The following is a 16,101-nucleotide window of genomic DNA, read 5'->3' on the forward strand; positions in this document are numbered from 1 at the left end:
TTTACTGATTTGAGCGAAAGTCAAATTATATTGTTATTGCAGAATTCACATATTCATATAACCGAAAAAATTGCACTTTCTTAAATTTAGACTTAAAGCCGATTTTCTTGTAAATTGTATGTCAGTTGCGTGAGCACTGTACCGCTTAAGCCGAAAAACATGAATTTTAGTGATTTGAGCGAAAGTCAAATTATATTGTTATTGCAGAATTAAAAAATTAATATTACCGAAAAGGTTGCACTTTCTTAGTTTTAGACTTAAAGTCGATTTTCTTGTAAATTTTATGTCAATTGCGGTAGCACTGTACTGCTTAAGCCGAAAAACATCCATTTTACTGATTTGATCTTAAGTCAAACTTTCATATAATTTCAGGATTAACAAATTAATATAACCGAAAAAATTGCACTTTCTTAGATTTAGACTTAAAGTCGATTTTCTTGTAAATTGTATGTCAATTGCATGAGCACTGTACCGCTTAAGCCGAAAAACATAGATTTTACTGGTTTGAGCGAAAGTCAAATTATATTGTTATTGCAGAATTGACATATTCATATAACCGAAAAAATTGCACTTTCTTAGATTTAGACTTAAAGTCGATTTTCTTGTAAATTGTATGTCAATTGCATGAGCACTGTACTGCTTAAGCCGAAAAACATCAACTTTACTGATTTGCGCGAAAATAACACTATAATGTTATGGCAGGATTAACAAATTAATATAAAAAAAAGAAAAGAAAAAATCGAACTTTCTTAGATTTTTACTTAAAGCCGATTTTCTTGTAAATTGTATGTTAATTACTTGAGCACTTAGCTTAGGCCGAAAAACATCAATTTTACTGATTTGCGCTAAAAACAAACTTTTATTTTATTTCAGGATTAACAATTGTATGTTAATTACTTGATCGCTGTACCGCCTAAGCCGAAATGTTATTCCAGGATTAACAAATTAAAATAACCGAAAAAATTGCAATTTCTTAGGTTTAAAATTTAAGTCCATTTTCTTGTAAATTGTATGTCAACTGCGGTAGCACTGTACTGCTTAAGCCGCAAAACATCGATTTTACTGATTGGATCTAAAGTCAAACTTTCATATAATTTCAGGATTAACAAATTAATATAACCAGAAAAATTGCACTTTCTTAGATTTAGACTTATAGCCGATTTTCTTGTATATTGTATATCAGTTGCGTGAGCACTGTACTGCCTAAGCCGAAAAACATCAATTTTACTGGTTTGAGCGAAAGTCAAATTATATTGTTATTGCAGAATTGACATATTCATATAACCGAAAAAATTGCACTTTCTTAGTTTTAGACTTAAAGTCAATTTTCTTTTAAATTGTATGTCAATTGCATGAGCACTGTACCGCTTAAGCCGAAAAACATCAATTTTACTGGTTTGAGCGAAAGTCAAATTATATTGTTATTGCAGAATTCACATATTCATATAACCGAAAAAATTGCACTTTCTTAAATTTAAACTTAAAGCCGATTTTCTTGTAAATTGTATGTGAATTGCGTGAGCACTGTACTGCTTAAGCCGAAAAACATGAATTTTACTGATTTGAGCGAAAGTCAAATTATATTGTTATTGCAGAATTAAAAAATTAATATTACCGAAAAGGTTGCACTTTCTTAGTTTTAGACTTAAAGTCGATTTTCTTGTAAATTTTATGTCAATTGCGGTAGCACTGTACTGCTTAAGCCGAAAAACATCCATTTTACTGATTTGATCTTAAGTCAAACTTTCATATAATTTCAGGATTAACAAATTAATATAACCGAAAAAATTGCACTTTCTTAGATTTAGACTTAAAGTCGATTTTCTTGTAAATTGTATGTCAATTGCATGAGCACTGTACCGCTTAAGCCGAAAAACATCAATTTTACTGGTTTGAGCGAAAGTCAAATTATATTGTTATTGCAGAATTGACATATTCATATAACCGAAAAAATTGCACTTTCTTAGGTTTAGACTTAAAGTCGATTTTTTTGTAAATTGTATGTCAATTGCGGTAGCACTGTACTGCTTAAGCCGCAAAACATCGATTTTACTGATTTGATCTAAAGTCAAACTTTCATATAATATCAGGATTAACAAATTAATATAACCGAAAAAATTGCACTTTCTTAGATTAGACTTAAAGCCGATTTTCTTGTAAATTGTATGTCAATTGCATGAGCACTGTACCGCTTAAGCCGAAAAACATAAATTTTACTGGTTTGAGCGAAAGTCAAATTATATTGTTATTGCAGAATTGACATATTCATATAACCGAAAAAATTGCACTTTCTTAAATTTAGACTTAAAGCCGATTTTCTTGTAAATTGTATGTCAGTTGCGTGAGCACTGTACCGCTTAAGCCGAAAAACATGAATTTTAGTGATTTGAGCGAAAGTCAAATTATATTGTTATTGCAGAATTAAAAAATTAATATTACCGAAAAGGTTGCACTTTCTTAGTTTTAGACTTAAAGTCGATTTTCTTGTAAATTTTATGTCAATTGCGGTAGCACTGTACTGCTTAAGCCGAAAAACATCCATTTTACTGATTTGATCTTATGTCAAACTTTCATATAATTTCAGGATTAACAAATTAATATAACCGAAAAAATTGCACTTTCTTAGATTTAGACTTAAAGCCGATTTTTTTGTATATTGTATATCATATGCGTGAGCACTGTACTGCTTAAGCCGCAAACCATCGATTTTACTGATTTGAGCGAAAGTCAAACTATATTGTTATTGCAGAATTGACATATTCATATAACCGAAAAATTGCACTTTCTTAGTTTTAGACTTAAAGTCGATTTTCTTTTAAATTGTATGTCAATTGCATGAGCACTGTACCGCTTAAGCCGAAAAACATCAATTTTACTGATTTGAGCGAAAGTCAAATTATATTGTTATTGCAGAATTCACATATTCATATAACCGAAAAAATTGCACTTTCTTAAATTTAGACTTAAAGCCGATTTTCTTGTAAATTGTATGTCAGTTGCGTGAGCACTGTACCGCTTAAGCCGAAAAACATGAATTTTAGTGATTTGAGCGAAAGTCAAATTATATTGTTATTGCAGAATTAAAAAATTAATATTACCGAAAAGGTTGCACTTTCTTAGTTTTAGACTTAAAGTCGATTTTCTTGTAAATTTTATGTCAATTGCGGTAGCACTGTACTGCTTAAGCCGAAAAACATCCATTTTACTGATTTGATCTTAAATCAAACTTTCATATAATTTCAGGATTAACAAATTAATATAACCGAAAAAATTGCACTTTCTTAGATTTAGACTTAAAGTCGATTTTCTTGTAAATTACCGAAAAAGTTGCACTTTCTTAGGTTTAGACTTAAAGCCGATTTTCTCGTAAATTGTATGTCAGTTGCGTGAGCACTGTAAAGCTTAAGCCGAAAAACATGAATTTTACTAATTTGAGCGAAAGTCAAATTATATTGTTATTGCAGGATTAACAAATTAATATTACCGAAAAAGTTGCACTTTCTTAGGTTTAGACTTAAAGTCGATTTTCTTGTGAATTGTATGTCAATTGCGGTAGGACTGTACCGCTTAAGCCGAAAAACATGAATTTTATTGATTTGAGCGAAAGTCCAATTATATTGCTATTGCAGAGTTGACAAATTAATATAACCGAAAAAATTGCACTTTCTTAGATGTAGACTTAAAGCCGATTTTCTTGTAAAATGTATATCAGTTGCTTGAGGACTGTACTGCTTAAGCCGAAAAACATCAATTTTACTGGTTTGAGCGAAAGTCAAATTATATTGTTATTGCAGAATTGACATATTCATATAACCGAAAAAGTTGCACTTTCTTAGGTTTAGTCTCAAAGCCGATTTTCTTGTAAATTGTATGTCAATTGCGGTAGCACTGTACTGCTTAAGCCGAAAAACATCGATTTTACTGATTTGATCAAAAGTCAAACTTTCATATAATTTCAGGATTAACAAATTAATATATTGCACTTTCTTAGGTTTAGACTTAAAGCCGATTTTCTTGTAAATTGTATGTCAGTTGCGTGAGCACTGTAAAGCTTAAGCCGAAAAACATGAATTTTACTAATTTGAGCGAAAGTCAAATTATATTGCTATTGCAGGATTAACAAATAAATATTACCGCAAAAGTTGCACTTTCTTAGTTTTAGACTTAAAGTCGAATTTCTTGTAAATTGTATGTCAATTGCGGTAGCACTGTTTTGCTTTAGCCGCAAAACATCGATTTTACTGATTTGATCTAAAGTCAAACTTTCATATAATTTCAGGATTAACAAATTAATATAACCGAAAAAATTGCACTTTCTTAGATTAGACTGAAAGCCGATTTTCTTGTAAATTGTATGTCAATTGCGTGAGCAGTGTACCGCTCAAGCCGAAAAACATGAATTTTACTGATTTGAGCGAAAGTCAAATTATATTGTTATTGCAGGATTAACAAATTAATATTACCGAAAAAGTCGCACTTTCTTAGTTGTAGACTTAAAGTCGATTTTCTTGATAATTCTATGTCAATTGCGGTAGCACTGTACTGCTTAAGCCGCAAAACAGCGATTTTACTGATTTGATCTAAAGTCAAACTTTCATATAATTTCAGGATTAACAAATTAATATTACCGCAAAAGTTGCACTTTCTTAGATTAGACTTAAAGCCGATTTTCTTTTAAATTGTATGTCAATTGCGTGAGCATTGTACCGCTCAAGCCGAAAAACATGAATTTTACTGATTTGAACGAAAGTCAAATTATGTTGTTATTGCAGGATTAACAAATTAATATCACCGCAAAAGTTGCACTTTCTTAGTTGTAGACTTAAAGTCGATTTTCTTGTAAATTCTATGTCAATTGCGGTAGCACTGTACTGCTTAAGCCGCAAAACATCGATTTTACTGATTTGATCTAAAGTCAAACTTTCATATAATTTCAGCATTAACAAATTAATATAACCAAAAAAATTGCACTTTCTTAGACTAGACTTAAAGCCGATTTTCTTGTAAATTTTATGTCAGTTGCGTGAGCAGTGTACTGCTTAAGCCGAAAAACATGAATTTTACTGATTTGAGCAAAAGTCAAATTATATTGTTATTGCAGGATTAACAAATTAATATTACCGAAAAAGTTGCACTTTCTTAGGTTTAGACTTAAAGCCGATTTTCTTGTAAATTGTATGTTAAATACTTGAGCGCTGTACCGCTTAGGCCGAAACACATCAATTTTACTGATTTGATCTAAAGTCAAACTTTCATATAATTTCAGCATTAACAAATTAATATACCCAAAAAAATTGCACTTTCTTAGACTAGACTTAAAGCCGATTTTCTTGTAAATTTTATGTCAGTTGCGTGAGCAGTGTACTGCTTAAGCCGAAAAACATGAATTTTACTGATTTGAACGAAAGTCAAATTATGTTGTTATTGCAGGATTAATAAATTAATATCACCGCAAAAGTTGCACTTTCTTAGTTGTAGACTTAAAGTCGAATTTCTTGTAAATTGTATGTCAATTGCGGTAGCACTGTTTTGCTTTAGCCGCAAAACATCGATTTTACTGATTTGATCTAAAGTCAAACTTTCATATAATTTCAGGATTAACAAATTAATATAACCGAAAAAATTGCACTTTCTTAGGTTTAGACTTAAAGCCGATTTTCTTGTAAATTGTATGTCAGTTGCGTGAGCACTGTACCGCTTAAGCCGAAAAACATGAATTTTACTAACTTGAGCGAAAGTCAAATTATATTGTTATTGCAGGATTAACAAATTAATATTACCGAAAAAGTTGCACTTTCTTAGGTTTAGACTTAAAGCCGATTTTCTTGTAAATTGTATGTTAAATACTTGAGCGCTGTACCGCTTAGGCCGAAACACATCAATTTTACTGATTTGATCTAAAGTCAAACTTTCATATAATTTCAGCATTAACAAATTAATATAACCAAAAAAATTGCACTTTCTTAGACTAGACTTAAAGCCGATTTTCTTGTAAATTTTATGTCAGTTGCGTGAGCAGTGTACTGCTTAAGCCGAAAAACATGAATTTTACTGATTTGAACGAAAGTCAAATTATGTTGTTATTGCAGGATTAATAAATTAATATTACCGCAAAAGTTGCACTTTCTTAGTTGTAGACTTAAAGTCGATTTTCTTGTAAATTCTATGTCAATTGCGGTAGCACTGTACTGCTTAAGCCGCAAAACAGCGATTTTACTGATTTGATCTAAAGTCAAACTTTCATATAATTTCAGGATTAACAAATTAATATTACCGCAAAAGTTGCACTTTCTTAGATTAGACTTAAAGCCGATTTTCTTGTAAATTGTATGTCAATTGCGTGAGCATTGTACCGCTCAAGCCGAAAAACATGAATTTTACTGATTTGAACGAAAGTCAAATTATGTTGTTATTGCAGGATTAACAAATTAATATCACCGCAAAAGTTGCACTTTCTTAGTTGTAGACTTAAAGTCGAATTTCTTGTAAATTGTATGTCAATTGCGGTAGCACTGTTTTGCTTTAGCCGCAAAACATCGATTTTACTGATTTGATCTAAAGTCAAACTTTCATATAATTTCAGGATTAACAAATTAATATAACCGAAAAAATTGCACTTTCTTAGGTTTAGACTTAAAGCCGATTTTCTTGTAAATTGTATGTCAGTTGCGTGAGCACTGTACCGCTTAAGCCGAAAAACATGAATTTTACTAGCTTGAGCGAAAGTCAAATTATATTGTTATTGCAGGATTAACAAATTAATATTACCGAAAAAGTTGCACTTTCTTAGGTTTAGACTTAAAGCCGATTTTCTTGTAAATTGTATGTCAGTTGCGTGAGCACTGTAAAGCTTAAGCCGAAAAACATGAATTTTACTAATTTGAGCGAAAGTCAAATTATATTGTTATTGCAGGATTAACAAATTAATATTACCGAAAAAGTTGCACTTTCTTAGGTTTAGACTTAAAGTCGATTTTCTTGTGAATTGTATGTCAATTGCGGTAGGACTGTACCGCTTAAGCCGCAAAACAGCGATTTTACTGATTTGATCTAAAGTCAAACTTTCATATAATTTCAGGATTAACAAATTAATATTACCGCAAAAGTTGCACTTTCTTAGATTAGACTTAAAGCCGATTTTCTTTTAAATTGTATGTCAATTGCGTGAGCAGTGTACCGCTCAAGCCGAAAAACATGAATTTTACTGATTTGAGCGAAAGTCAAATTATATTGTTATTGCAGGATTAACAAATTAATATTACCGAAAAAGTTGCACTTTCTTAGTTGTAGACTTAAAGTCGATTTTCTTGATAATTCTATGTCAATTGCGGTAGCACTGTACTGCTTAAGCCGCAAAACAGCGATTTTACTGATTTGATCTAAAGTCAACCTTTCATATAATTTCAGCATTAACAAATTAATATAACCAAAAAAATTGCACTTTCTTAGATTAGACTTAAAGCCGATTTTCTTGTAAATTTTATGTCAGTTGCGTGAGCAGTGTACCGCTCAAGCCGAAAAACATGAATTTTACTGATTTGAACGAAAGTCAAATTATGTTGTTATTGCAGGATTAACAAATTAATATCACCGCAAAAGTTGCACTTTCTTAGTTGTAGACTTAAAGTCGATTTTCTTGTAAATTCTATGTCAATTGCGGTAGCACTGTACTGCTTAAGCCGCAAAACATCGATTTTACTGATTTGATCTAAAGTCAAACTTTCATATAATTTCAGCATTAACAAATTAATATAACCAAAAAAATTGCACTTTCTTAGACTAGACTTAAAGCCGATTTTCTTGTAAATTTTATGTCAGTTGCGTGAGCAGTGTACTGCTTAAGCCGAAAAACATGAATTTTACTGATTTGAGCAAAAGTCAAATTATATTGTTATTGCAGGATTAACAAATTAATATTACCGAAAAAGTTGCACTTTCTTAGGTTTAGACTTAAAGCCGATTTTCTTGTAAATTGTATGTTAAATACTTGAGCGCTGTACCGCTTAGGCCGAAACACATCAATTTTACTGATTTGATCTAAAGTCAAACTTTCATATAATTTCAGCATTAACAAATTAATATAACCAAAAAAATTGCACTTTCTTAGACTAGACTTAAAGCCGATTTTCTTGTAAATTTTATGTCAGTTGCGTGAGCAGTGTACTGCTTAAGCCGAAAAACATGAATTTTACTGATTTGAACGAAAGTCAAATTATGTTGTTATTGCAGGATTAATAAATTAATATCACCGCAAAAGTTGCACTTTCTTAGTTGTAGACTTAAAGTCGAATTTCTTGTAAATTGTATGTCAATTGCGGTAGCACTGTTTTGCTTTAGCCGCAAAACATCGATTTTACTGATTTGATCTAAAGTCAAACTTTCATATAATTTCAGGATTAACAAATTAATATAACCGAAAAAATTGCACTTTCTTAGGTTTAGACTTAAAGCCGATTTTCTTGTAAATTGTATGTCAGTTGCGTGAGCACTGTACCGCTTAAGCCGAAAAACATGAATTTTACTAACTTGAGCGAAAGTCAAATTATATTGTTATTGCAGGATTAACAAATTAATATTACCGAAAAAGTTGCACTTTCTTAGGTTTAGACTTAAAGCCGATTTTCTTGTAAATTGTATGTTAAATACTTGAGCGCTGTACCGCTTAGGCCGAAACACATCAATTTTACTGATTTGATCTAAAGTCAAACTTTCATATAATTTCAGCATTAACAAATTAATATAACCAAAAAAATTGCACTTTCTTAGACTAGACTTAAAGCCGATTTTCTTGTAAATTTTATGTCAGTTGCGTGAGCAGTGTACTGCTTAAGCCGAAAAACATGAATTTTACTGATTTGAACGAAAGTCAAATTATGTTGTTATTGCAGGATTAATAAATTAATATTACCGCAAAAGTTGCACTTTCTTAGTTGTAGACTTAAAGTCGATTTTCTTGTAAATTCTATGTCAATTGCGGTAGCACTGTACTGCTTAAGCCGCAAAACAGCGATTTTACTGATTTGATCTAAAGTCAAACTTTCATATAATTTCAGGATTAACAAATTAATATTACCTCAAAAGTTGCACTTTCTTAGATTAGACTTAAAGCCGATTTTCTTGTAAATTGTATGTCAATTGCGTGAGCATTGTACCGCTCAAGCCGAAAAACATGAATTTTACTGATTTGAACGAAAGTCAAATTATGTTGTTATTGCAGGATTAACAAATTAATATCACCGCAAAAGTTGCACTTTCTTAGTTGTAGACTTAAAGTCGAATTTCTTGTAAATTGTATGTCAATTGCGGTAGCACTGTTTTGCTTTAGCCGCAAAACATCGATTTTACTGATTTGATCTAAAGTCAAACTTTCATATAATTTCAGGATTAACAAATTAATATAACCGAAAAAATTGCACTTTCTTAGGTTTAGACTTAAAGCCGATTTTCTTGTAAATTGTATGTCAGTTGCGTGAGCACTGTACCGCTTAAGCCGAAAAACATGAATTTTACTAGCTTGAGCGAAAGTCAAATTATATTGTTATTGCAGGATTAACAAATTAATATTACCGAAAAAGTTGCACTTTCTTAGGTTTAGACTTAAAGCCGATTTTCTTGTAAATTGTATGTCAGTTGCGTGAGCACTGTAAAGCTTAAGCCGAAAAACATGAATTTTACTAATTTGAGCGAAAGTCAAATTATATTGTTATTGCAGGATTAACAAATTAATATTACCGAAAAAGTTGCACTTTCTTAGGTTTAGACTTAAAGTCGATTTTCTTGTGAATTGTATGTCAATTGCGGTAGGACTGTACCGCTTAAGCCGAAAAACATGAATTTTATTGATTTGAGCGAAAGTCCAATTATATTGCTATTGCAGAGTTGACAAATTAATATAACCGAAAAAATTGCACTTTCTTAGATGTAGACTTAAAGCCGATTTTCTTGTAAAATGTATATCAGTTGCTTGAGGACTGTACTGCTTAAGCCGAAAAACATCAATTTTACTGGTTTGAGCGAAAGTCAAATTATATTGTTATTGCAGAATTGACATATTCATATAACCGAAAAAGTTGCACTTTCTTAGGTTTAGTCTCAAAGCCGATTTTCTTGTAAATTGTATGTCAATTGCGGTAGCACTGTACTGCTTAAGCCGAAAAACATCGATTTTACTGATTTGATCAAAAGTCAAACTTTCATATAATTTCAGGATTAACAAATTAATATATTGCACTTTCTTAGGTTTAGACTTAAAGCCGATTTTCTTGTAAATTGTATGTCAGTTGCGTGAGCACTGTAAAGCTTAAGCCGAAAAACATGAATTTTACTAATTTGAGCGAAAGTCAAATTATATTGCTATTGCAGGATTAACAAATAAATATTACCGCAAAAGTTGCACTTTCTTAGTTTTAGACTTAAAGTCGAATTTCTTGTAAATTGTATGTCAATTGCGGTAGCACTGTTTTGCTTTAGCCGCAAAACATCGATTTTACTGATTTGATCTAAAGTCAAACTTTCATATAATTTCAGGATTAACAAATTAATATAACCGAAAAAATTGCACTTTCTTAGATTAGACTGAAAGCCGATTTTCTTGTAAATTGTATGTCAATTGCGTGAGCAGTGTACCGCTCAAGCCGAAAAACATGAATTTTACTGATTTGAGCGAAAGTCAAATTATATTGTTATTGCAGGATTAACAAATTAATATTACCGAAAAAGTTGCACTTTCTTAGTTGTAGACTTAAAGTCGATTTTCTAGATAATTCTATGTCAATTGCGGTAGCACTGTACTGCTTAGGCCGCAAAACAGCGATTTTACTGATTTGATCTAAAGTCAAACTTTCATATAATTTCAGGATTAACAAATTAATATTACCGCAAAAGTTGCACTTTCTTAGATTAGACTTAAAGCCGATTTTCTTTTAAATTGTATGTCAATTGCGTGAGCATTGTACCGCTCAAGCCGAAAAACATGAATTTTACTGATTTGAACGAAAGTCAAATTATGTTGTTATTGCAGGATTAACAAATTAATATCACCGCAAAAGTTGCACTTTCTTAGTTGTAGACTTAAAGTCGATTTTCTTGTAAATTCTATGTCAATTGCGGTAGCACTGTACTGCTTAAGCCGCAAAACATCGATTTTACTGATTTGATCTAAAGTCAAACTTTCATATAATTTCAGCATTAACAAATTAATATAACCAAAAAAATTGCACTTTCTTAGACTAGACTTAAAGCCGATTTTCTTGTAAATTGTATGTCAGTTGCGTGAGCACTGTACCGCTTAAGCCGAAAAACATGAATTTTACTAACTTGAGCGAAAGTCAAATTATATTGTTATTGCAGGATTAACAAATTAATATTACCGAAAAAGTTGCACTTTCTTAGGTTTAGACTTAAAGCCGATTTTCTTGTAAATTGTATGTTAAATACTTGAGCGCTGTACCGCTTAGGCCGAAACACATCAATTTTACTGATTTGATCTAAAGTCAAACTTTCATATAATTTCAGCATTAACAAATTAATATAACCAAAAAAATTGCACTTTCTTAGACTAGACTTAAAGCCGATTTTCTTGTAAATTTTATGTCAGTTGCGTGAGCAGTGTACTGCTTAAGCCGAAAAACATGAATTTTACTGATTTGAACGAAAGTCAAATTATGTTGTTATTGCAGGATTAATAAATTAATATTACCGCAAAAGTTGCACTTTCTTAGTTGTAGACTTAAAGTCGATTTTCTTGTAAATTCTATGTCAATTGCGGTAGCACTGTACTGCTTAAGCCGCAAAACAGCGATTTTACTGATTTGATCTAAAGTCAAACTTTCATATAATTTCAGGATTAACAAATTAATATTACCGCAAAAGTTGCACTTTCTTAGATTAGACTTAAAGCCGATTTTCTTGTAAATTGTATGTCAATTGCGTGAGCATTGTACCGCTCAAGCCGAAAAACATGAATTTTACTGATTTGAACGAAAGTCAAATTATGTTGTTATTGCAGGATTAACAAATTAATATCACCGCAAAAGTTGCACTTTCTTAGTTGTAGACTTAAAGTCGAATTTCTTGTAAATTGTATGTCAATTGCGGTAGCACTGTTTTGCTTTAGCCGCAAAACATCGATTTTACTGATTTGATCTAAAGTCAAACTTTCATATAATTTCAGGATTAACAAATTAATATAACCGAAAAAATTGCACTTTCTTAGGTTTAGACTTAAAGCCGATTTTCTTGTAAATTGTATGTCAGTTGCGTGAGCACTGTACCGCTTAAGCCGAAAAACATGAATTTTACTAACTTGAGCGAAAGTCAAATTATATTGTTATTGCAGGATTAACAAATTAATATTACCGAAAAAGTTGCACTTTCTTAGGTTTAGACTTAAAGCCGATTTTCTTGTAAATTGTATGTTAAATACTTGAGCGCTGTACCGCTTAGGCCGAAACACATCAATTTTACTGATTTGATCTAAAGTCAAACTTTCATATAATTTCAGCATTAACAAATTAATATAACCAAAAAAATTGCACTTTCTTAGACTAGACTTAAAGCCGATTTTCTTGTAAATTTTATGTCAGTTGCGTGAGCAGTGTACTGCTTAAGCCGAAAAACATGAATTTTACTGATTTGAACGAAAGTCAAATTATGTTGTTATTGCAGGATTAATAAATTAATATTACCGCAAAAGTTGCACTTTCTTAGTTGTAGACTTAAAGTCGATTTTCTTGTAAATTCTATGTCAATTGCGGTAGCACTGTACTGCTTAAGCCGCAAAACAGCGATTTTACTGATTTGATCTAAAGTCAAACTTTCATATAATTTCAGGATTAACAAATTAATATTACCGCAAAAGTTGCACTTTCTTAGATTAGACTTAAAGCCGATTTTCTTGTAAATTGTATGTCAATTGCGTGAGCATTGTACCGCTCAAGCCGAAAAACATGAATTTTACTGATTTGAACGAAAGTCAAATTATGTTGTTATTGCAGGATTAACAAATTAATATCACCGCAAAAGTTGCACTTTCTTAGTTGTAGACTTAAAGTCGAATTTCTTGTAAATTGTATGTCAATTGCGGTAGCACTGTTTTGCTTTAGCCGCAAAACATCGATTTTACTGATTTGATCTAAAGTCAAACTTTCATATAATTTCAGGATTAACAAATTAATATAACCGAAAAAATTGCACTTTCTTAGGTTTAGACTTAAAGCCGATTTTCTTGTAAATTGTATGTCAGTTGCGTGAGCACTGTACCGCTTAAGCCGAAAAACATGAATTTTACTAGCTTGAGCGAAAGTCAAATTATATTGTTATTGCAGGATTAACAAATTAATATTACCGAAAAAGTTGCACTTTCTTAGGTTTAGACTTAAAGCCGATTTTCTTGTAAATTGTATGTCAGTTGCGTGAGCACTGTAAAGCTTAAGCCGAAAAACATGAATTTTACTAATTTGAGCGAAAGTCAAATTATATTGTTATTGCAGGATTAACAAATTAATATTACCGAAAAAGTTGCACTTTCTTAGGTTTAGACTTAAAGTCGATTTTCTTGTGAATTGTATGTCAATTGCGGTAGGACTGTACCGCTTAAGCCGAAAAACATGAATTTTATTGATTTGAGCGAAAGTCCAATTATATTGCTATTGCAGAGTTGACAAATTAATATAACCGAAAAAATTGCACTTTCTTAGATGTAGACTTAAAGCCGATTTTCTTGTAAAATGTATATCAGTTGCTTGAGGACTGTACTGCTTAAGCCGAAAAACATCAATTTTACTGGTTTGAGCGAAAGTCAAATTATATTGTTATTGCAGAATTGACATATTCATATAACCGAAAAAGTTGCACTTTCTTAGGTTTAGTCTCAAAGCCGATTTTCTTGTAAATTGTATGTCAATTGCGGTAGCACTGTACTGCTTAAGCCGAAAAACATCGATTTTACTGATTTGATCAAAAGTCAAACTTTCATATAATTTCAGGATTAACAAATTAATATATTGCACTTTCTTAGGTTTAGACTTAAAGCCGATTTTCTTGTAAATTGTATGTCAGTTGCGTGAGCACTGTAAAGCTTAAGCCGAAAAACATGAATTTTACTAATTTGAGCGAAAGTCAAATTATATTGCTATTGCAGGATTAACAAATAAATATTACCGCAAAAGTTGCACTTTCTTAGTTTTAGACTTAAAGTCGAATTTCTTGTAAATTGTATGTCAATTGCGGTAGCACTGTTTTGCTTTAGCCGCAAAACATCGATTTTACTGATTTGATCTAAAGTCAAACTTTCATATAATTTCAGGATTAACAAATTAATATAACCGAAAAAATTGCACTTTCTTAGATTAGACTGAAAGCCGATTTTCTTGTAAATTGTATGTCAATTGCGTGAGCAGTGTACCGCTCAAGCCGAAAAACATGAATTTTACTGATTTGAGCGAAAGTCAAATTATATTGTTATTGCAGGATTAACAAATTAATATTACCGAAAAAGTTGCACTTTCTTAGTTGTAGACTTAAAGTCGATTTTCTTGATAATTCTATGTCAATTGCGGTAGCACTGTACTGCTTAGGCCGCAAAACAGCGATTTTACTGATTTGATCTAAAGTCAAACTTTCATATAATTTCAGGATTAACAAATTAATATTACCGCAAAAGTTGCACTTTCTTAGATTAGACTTAAAGCCGATTTTCTTTTAAATTGTATGTCAATTGCGTGAGCATTGTACCGCTCAAGCCGAAAAACATGAATTTTACTGATTTGAACGAAAGTCAAATTATGTTGTTATTGCAGGATTAACAAATTAATATCACCGCAAAAGTTGCACTTTCTTAGTTGTAGACTTAAAGTCGATTTTCTTGTAAATTCTATGTCAATTGCGGTAGCACTGTACTGCTTAAGCCGCAAAACATCGATTTTACTGATTTGATCTAAAGTCAAACTTTCATATAATTTCAGCATTAACAAATTAATATAACCAAAAAAATTGCACTTTCTTAGACTAGACTTAAAGCCGATTTTCTTGTAAATTGTATGTCAGTTGCGTGAGCACTGTACCGCTTAAGCCGAAAAACATGAATTTTACTAACTTGAGCGAAAGTCAAATTATATTGTTATTGCAGGATTAACAAATTAATATTACCGAAAAAGTTGCACTTTCTTAGGTTTAGACTTAAAGCCGATTTTCTTGTAAATTGTATGTTAAATACTTGAGCGCTGTACCGCTTAGGCCGAAACACATCAATTTTACTGATTTGATCTAAAGTCAAACTTTCATATAATTTCAGCATTAACAAATTAATATAACCAAAAAAATTGCACTTTCTTAGACTAGACTTAAAGCCGATTTTCTTGTAAATTTTATGTCAGTTGCGTGAGCAGTGTACTGCTTAAGCCGAAAAACATGAATTTTACTGATTTGAACGAAAGTCAAATTATGTTGTTATTGCAGGATTAATAAATTAATATTACCGCAAAAGTTGCACTTTCTTAGTTGTAGACTTAAAGTCGATTTTCTTGTAAATTCTATGTCAATTGCGGTAGCACTGTACTGCTTAAGCCGCAAAACAGCGATTTTACTGATTTGATCTAAAGTCAAACTTTCATATAATTTCAGGATTAACAAATTAATATTACCGCAAAAGTTGCACTTTCTTAGATTAGACTTAAAGCCGATTTTCTTGTAAATTGTATGTCAATTGCGTGAGCATTGTACCGCTCAAGCCGAAAAACATGAATTTTACTGATTTGAACGAAAGTCAAATTATGTTGTTATTGCAGGATTAACAAATTAATATCACCGCAAAAGTTGCACTTTCTTAGTTGTAGACTTAAAGTCGAATTTCTTGTAAATTGTATGTCAATTGCGGTAGCACTGTTTTGCTTTAGCCGCAAAACATCGATTTTACTGATTTGATCTAAAGTCAAACTTTCATATAATTTCAGGATTAACAAATTAATATAACCGAAAAAATTGCACTTTCTTAGGTTTAGACTTAAAGCCGATTTTCTTGTAAATTGTATGTCAGTTGCGTGAGCACTGTACCGCTTAAGCCGAAAAACATGAATTTTACTAACTTGAGCGAAAGTCAAATTA

The sequence above is a fragment of the Bactrocera oleae genome, chromosome X (assembly GCF_042242935.1).
Source record: "Bactrocera oleae isolate idBacOlea1 chromosome X, idBacOlea1, whole genome shotgun sequence".
NCBI classification, from domain to species: domain Eukaryota; kingdom Metazoa; phylum Arthropoda; class Insecta; order Diptera; family Tephritidae; genus Bactrocera; species Bactrocera oleae.